A 7,623-nucleotide genomic window follows, 5' to 3' on the forward strand; every position below is an offset into this window, starting at 1 on the left:
CAAATTTTGTTTTCCACAGCAACACAGAAATATGGACTTGGCTGGGATCACCTATATAAAGCAAGTAGAAAAATTATTTCTTATAAAATGTTAGTGACTGAACTGCACTTTAGCAGTGCTGAAAGGGCATGTGACTCATTTTTCCTACCAATAAGTCTACATGGGAATCTGCTATATCCTGCCTATTCCTGGCATGGTAATTAACCCTTAATAAAGAGCCAGCCATTATTATCACAGTAAATATTTTGTGACTAGTTGCCCATACACATTCATGGACTGTTAAGGGAAACCATTTCCCTTCCTTAGTTTATCATTTACAAATTAGGAATTTGAGACTTAAAGAGGTTAAGTATGATCTTGCCAAAGATCATATATTTACTTGGGTTAAATATTTTTATGTTTATTTGCCATTTATATTTCCTTTTTAGTGCCTTGTCTCTTTCTGTGCCTTGGCCTATTTCTATTAGGGTATTGATGTTTATATTTAGGGAGACACTTTTTAGTACTTTACCCCCAAATAATGATAGTTTTAATTTATGAAAATAATTCAAGTTATGAGAAATAATTACTTATGTTTACTTCTGGTTTTATTATATATTCACTGTTTTACATTTTTTGTGCACCTATTATATATTTTAGTGTTGTAAAATTAAGTTGAGTTCTAACAAAATATCAAACACTGAGGGAATTTGTCAAGACCAGACCAGCCCTGCAGGATGTACATACATATGCATTACACATTAATCAGCACAATACACCCCCCCCCAGTGTTTTCTAAATAATCAGTTGTATTGGAAAAATTTGTTAAATAAACCATAATTTTATTCTTATTTGAAATACTGTATTCACCTTATTCAACATTAGTTCATCTTAAAGTCTTTTATCAGAATTTCTACTCTGTTATACTGATCTGATACTCTATTCTTACAATAGTGTTATAATTTAATTTTTTTCAGATTTATCATATATGTTTATCTGATAGGGCAAATCTTTCCTCACTGCTCCTTTTCCACATTTTCCTCAGATATTCTCACCATTTTATTCATTGTTATGAATGTTGATATTTATTTGTCAAGTCAAAATAATTGAATTTAGATTTTAATTTGAATTGAATTAACTATATACTTTAGTTTGAGGAAAATGAGCAAATTTACAATATTGAGTGTTGCCTTCTACAAACTGTATGTCTCAATATATTTGTCTCCTGTTATTTTTTCTATACAATTATGTACTTTAAAATAATTATGTACTTTAAAATAATTATGTACTTTAAGACTTCAGTACCCATTCATGATGACAACACTCAACAAACTATCCATAGAAGGATAATTCCTCAAAATTATAGAAGTAATATTTATAGGGTACATATGATGTACCCTATGTACATTGTACCTGTACCTATGTACAGGCATACAATGTGAATTAATCAAATCAGGATAACTGGAGAATCCATCACCTCAAGAATTTACCATTTCTTTGTGTTAGGAACATTCCATTTTCATTCTTTTAGTAATTTTAAAGTATACCCTAACTTATTGTTGGTTATACTCACTTTGATGTGCGATCAAATACTGTTCATTCTATCTATCTAACTATGTTTTTGCATCTATTAATCATCTCCACTTTATCGCCCCTACCCTGTGACCTTTTCCAATCTCTGGTAACCATCATTCTACTCTCCGTTTCCGTGAGATCATTTGTTTTTAATACTAGCTCCCACATATGAATGAGAACACGTGAGCTTTATCTCCCTGTGCTTGGCTTATTTCACTTAATTTAATCTTCTCCAGCTCCATCCATGTTATTGCAAATGGCAGGATTTCATTCTTTTTTAGGGCTGAAAAATACTTCATTGTGTATACATACCACATTTTCTTTATCTATTTATTTGTTGATGGACACTTAGGTTGATTCAAAATCTTGGCTATCATGAATAGTGCTGCAATAAACACGGGAGTACACATATCTGATATACTGATTTTGATGGAGACTGCATTGAATCTGTAGATTGCTTTGGATAGTATGGGCATTGCAACAATATCAATTCTTCCAATCCATGAGCATGGAATATCTTTCCATTTTTTGTTTTCTCTTCAATTTCTTTCATCAATGTTTTATAGCTTTTTTATTTTTTTATTCATGATATTATGGGGTACAAACATTTTGGTTACAAGTAACGCGTTTGCCCTGTGCAAGGCAGGGCTACAAGCGTGTCCCTCCCCCATACACTGTGTTCCGCTTCCATCAGTTGTGTGTTTACCCCTCCCACCCACTGAGTATTACTACCATGGGAACACCTTAGTGTTGGTCAGTTAGTACCAATTTGATGGCGAGTACATGTGGTGCATGATTTTCCCTCCTTGTGATACCTCACTTCAAAGGATGAGCTAAATCTCTATCCAGGGAAATATAAGAGGTACTAGATCACCATTGTTTTTTATAGTTGAGTATTATTATTATTTATTAATTATTAATATAGTATTAGTAGTATATTATAATATATAATAATAGTATTATTTATTAATCCACTCATGTATCGATGGGCACTTGGGTTGTTTCCACATCTTTCCAATTGTGAATTGTGCTGCTGTAAATATTTGAGTGTAGATCTCTTCTCTTTATTATAGAGTGACTTTTTTTCCTTTGGATAGATGCCTAGTAGTGGGATTGCTGGACCAAATGGTATTTCTATTTTTAGCTCTTTGAGGTATCCTTAAATTACTTTCCACAGGGGTTGTAATAATTTGCAGTCCCACCAGCAGTGTAAGAGTGTTCCAATCTATGCACATCCATGCCAGCATTTGTTGTTTTGGGACTTTTTGATAAGGGCCATTCTCACTGGAGTTAGGGGATATCTCGTTGTAGTTTTGATTTGCATTTCCCTAATGATGAGAGATGTTGAGCACTTTTTTATATGTTTGCTGGCCATTAGTCTGTCTTGTTTTGAAAAGTGTCTGTTCCTGTCCATTACCCATTTACTGATGGGGTTGTTTTATTTTTTTCTTGTTGATTTTCTTAAGTTCTATATAGATTCTTGTTATCAGCCCTTTATTGGATGTGTAGAAAGCAAATATTTTCTTCCATTCTGTAGGTTGTCTATTTGCTCTAATGATAGTTTCCTTGGCTATGCAGAAGCTTTTTAATTTGATCAGGTCCCATTTGTTTATTTTTGTTGCTGCTGTGATTGCTTTGGGGGTCTTCTTTATAAATTCTTTGCCTAGGCCAATGTCTAAAAGAGTCTTCTCTACATTTTCTTCCAGGATTCTTAAGGTTTCATGCCTTAGGTTTAAGTCTGTTATCCATCATGAGTTGATTTTTGTGAGAGGTGAGAGGTGAAAGGTAGAGATCTAGGTTCAGTCTTCTTCATGTATATATCTAGTTTTGCCAACACCACTTATTGAATAGAGATTCTTTTCCCCAATGTATATTTCTGTCTGCTTTGTCAAAGATTAGATGACAATATGAGGATGGTTTTATATCTGGGATTTCCATCCTATTTCAAAGGTCTATATCTCTGTTCTTGTGCCTTTACCATGCTGTTTTGGTTACTCTAGTCTTGTAATAAAGTTTGGATTCTGGCAGACTGATGCCTCCCAATTTGTTCTTTTTTCTTAAGATTGCTTTGCTATATGAGGTCTTCTCTGGTTCCAGATGAAGCATAGAATTATTTTCTCTAAATATGTAAAGAATTATGGTGGTATTTTGATAAGGATTGCATTAATTCTGTAGTTCATTTTAAGTAGTATGAATATTTTAACAATATTGATTCTACCAGTCCATGAGCATGGTAGGGATTTCTATCTGTTTACATCTTCTAAAATTTCTTTTTTCAGTGTTTTGTGATTCTCCCTATATATGTCTCTTGTCTCCTTCATTAAATATGTTCCTAGATATTTAATTTTTTGATGCTATTATAAAAGGTGTTGCATCTTTGATTTGATTTTTGGCTTGACTGTTATTGGTGTATATGAATGCCACTGATTTGTGTGCATTAATTTTGTATCCTGAGACTTTACTGAATTTATTTATCAATTCCAGGAGTCTCTTGGTTGAATCCTTGGGATTTTTCCAGATATAATAGTATATTGTTGCAAAGAGTGAGAGTTTGACCACTTCTGCCCCCATTCAGACACCCTTAATTCCCCTCCCTTGCCTTATTGCTCTGGCAAGGACTTCCAGTGCTATGTTGAATAGAAGTGGAGATAATGGGAAACCTTGTCTGGTTCCAGTTCTAAGCGGGAATGCTTTCAATTTTTCCCCATTCAGTATGATATTGGCTGTGGGTTTATCATATATGGCCTTAATAATTTTAAGGAATGTTCCATCTATGCCTATTTTGTTAAGAGTTTTTTTTTATCATAAAAGTGTGCTGGATTTTGTCAAATGCTTTGTCTGCATCTATTGAGAGAATCATATGGTCTTTCTTCTTGCTTTTATTTATGTGGTGAATTGCATTTATAGATTTGCGTATGTTGAACAAGCCTTGCATCTCTGGGATAAAGCCCACTTGGTCATGATTATTTTTTTTGATGTGATGTTGGATTTAATTTGCTAAGATTTTGTTGAGGATTTTTACATCTATATTCATGAGTAATATTGGTCTGTAGTTGTCTTTTTTGTATTGTTCTTTCCTGACTTTGGTATCAAGGTGACATTGGCTTCATAAAATGAGCTGGAGAAGATACCATCTTCTCAATGTTGTTGAATAGTTTCTGCAGTATAGGTATGAGTTATTCTTTGTAGGTTTGGTAAAATTCAGGTGTAAACCCATCTGGCCTGGGACTTATTTATTTTTTATTTTTTGGAAGATTTTTAATTTCTGCTCCAAATTCTGTACTTGATAGTCGTCTGTTCAGGAATTCTATTTCATCCTGATAGAGCTAAAAGGAGGTTGTGTGTTTCCAAGAATTTGCCCATTTCCTCCACATTCTGTAATTTTGGGGCATATAGATTTTCATAGTATTAAAAGATAATGCTTTGTATTTCTCTGATGTCTGTAGTGACCTCTCCTTTTTCATTTCTGATTGAGTATAGTTTTGATTGTAGAGATATTTCATTTATTTTGTTAAGTTTATTCCTAGGCATTTTATTTGTGGGTGTTATAAATGGGATTTCTTTCTGGTTTCCTTTTCAGACTGTTTACTATTGGCATATAGAAATGCTCCTGATTTTTGTATATTGATTTCATATCTTGCAACTTTACTGAATTTGTGTATCAGTTCTGAAAGTTTTTTGTGAAGTCTTTAGATTTCTCTAGATATAAGATCATATCATCTGCAAATAAAGATAATTTTACTTCTTTCTTTCTAATTTTGATGTCACTTCTTTCTTTCTCTTGTCTGATTCCTCTAGGTGGAACTTCCAGTACTATGTCAAATAAGAGTGGTGAAAGTAGGCATCCTTGTCTTGTTCTGGATCTAAGAGCGAAGGCTTTCAGTTTTTGCCCATTTAGTATGATACTAGCTGTGAGTGGTTCCTATATGGCTTTTATCATGTTCAGGTAAGTTACTTCTATCCCCAGAATTTTGAGAGATTTTATCATGAAGTCATGCTGAATTTTATTGTGTGCTTTTTCTGCATCAGTGGAAGTTATCCTATGGTTTTTGCCCATTGATATGATATACCACATTGATTGATTTGCATATGTTGAGCCATCCTTGCATCCCTAGGATGAATCCCACTTTATCATGATGAATTATATTTTTAATATGTTGTTGAATTCAGTTTTCTAGTAATATGTTAAGAATATTTGCATCTATGTTCATCAAAGATATTGGCAAGTTGTTTTCATTTTTTTGTTGTTTCTTTGTCTGGTTTTGGTATCAGGGTAGTACAGGCCTCATAGAATTATTTGGGAGTATTCCATACTTCTTGATTTTTTGAAATAGTTTAAGTAGGATTGGTATTAGTTATTCTTTGTTGTTTGGTAAAATTCAGCAGTGAATCAATGTGTTCTTGGGCTTTGCTTTGATGAGAAACTTTTTATTATTGCTCCTATCTTATTATTGTTATATGTTTATTCAGCTTTTGGATTTCTTCCTGGTTCTATCTTGGCAGGTTGTATGTGTCTAGGAATTTGGGGTCAATTACCCACATTACAAAATACACGATTATTATAGGCAACGCAGATGCAACAAAAAGTTTCAGTAATGGTAAAATTATGAAACAAAATGATGACACTTGTAAAAGGTTTCCCATAGTAGCAGGTTGTCACACCTTTTTTTCTGGGTGACATAAGTCTAGGGACAATGGAGTGTACTAAATGCCCTTCATCTTCCCAGAAAGACATTTGAACGTATCATTTACTGAAACAGTCCCAGTACATAAAACAGAACTTTATTCTAATAATGAAAGGATGTAATTAGTGAGATGATATTTTCATTTTCAAGCTGGCATAGCTTTCTATAGTCTGGGTAAATGTAAAGCTTCTTTGAAATGTGTTCTTTGAGAATAAAATCCCCCAAAGCCTTTTAGGGACCTTCATTTATACACATACCAAATAATCTCTTTAAAATAGATGACCCATTTTTCCAAGGGAATGTTCAGAAGCAAATACACAACATTCGACTAAAGTTGAGTGGAAAAGTTTTGTTTGATTCTGCACAGGATACTAAAGCAAACATTAGCTTAAATATTCACAAAGAAATGTCATCTCAGAGATCAAGTGCACACTGGGAATTATGTGGAAATAAAATCTGTATAGATCATTTATGGGTGTGGGGAGTAATACACAATTCTGCTTAGAAAATCTCAGTAATATTTGTTTCATAACAAGATGCATATTTTTTACTAATGGAAAAAATGAAGAATGACGCTTATTCCAAGCCCTAGGTTTTGTTGCTTTTTTGCTGTCTTGTAACTTTGGAGGAGACTTCTCTTTTTTTCTGTTAAAAGTCAGAATGGAAATTATTATATAGCATATTCTGCTGATAAAGCTTTTTTGTTTTGCACAAGTATCTAATTTGTACAGGAAAGTAAATAAACTTTAAATATACACCTTTATTTTGGACATCATATGTGATACAAACAGAACAAATGTCATTAAACACAGTCCATTGGAAAAGCACATTGGCAATTCTGCTTTATTATCACTTCTTCTGTCTGACCTGCTTCACAGAGCTGCATCTGTTGACAGCCTTTACCTCTAGGTTCAGCCTTAACATCGCGCCTGAAGAGTTGATCAAGGCATGAAGAAATTTAAAAGCTTCTGCAGAGGGGTCAGATGAGGGGTTTGATCAGAACCTGGAATGGTCATGTTTTGTGATCTGACATTTAGTGGTTTAATATTCACTGTTCTGCTTTGATGTTTCTTCTACTTCCTGAGTCTCCATCATTTCCAGCAAGATCCAGCTCTGAAAGTAACTGCTTACGAGACTCTGAGCTAGTCAGTCACTTATTTTTTTTTTTTAATTTTCAGGCAATAATGATCTTTATATAACAAATTTATTAAGATATGATTCATATACCATATAATCCACCCATTTAAAGTACAATTCAATGGTTTTTACTATAGTCGCTGAGTTGTAGTCACCTAATTTTAACCTCAGTGCCCTTCCTATACGTGGGGTTAATAAAACCTGAGCCTCCACCAGAAAATTGGTTTCCCTGAACATCACCTAAATA

The sequence above is a fragment of the Eulemur rufifrons genome, chromosome 30, assembly GCF_041146395.1.
Source record: "Eulemur rufifrons isolate Redbay chromosome 30, OSU_ERuf_1, whole genome shotgun sequence".
Taxonomy (NCBI): Eukaryota; Metazoa; Chordata; class Mammalia; order Primates; family Lemuridae; genus Eulemur; species Eulemur rufifrons.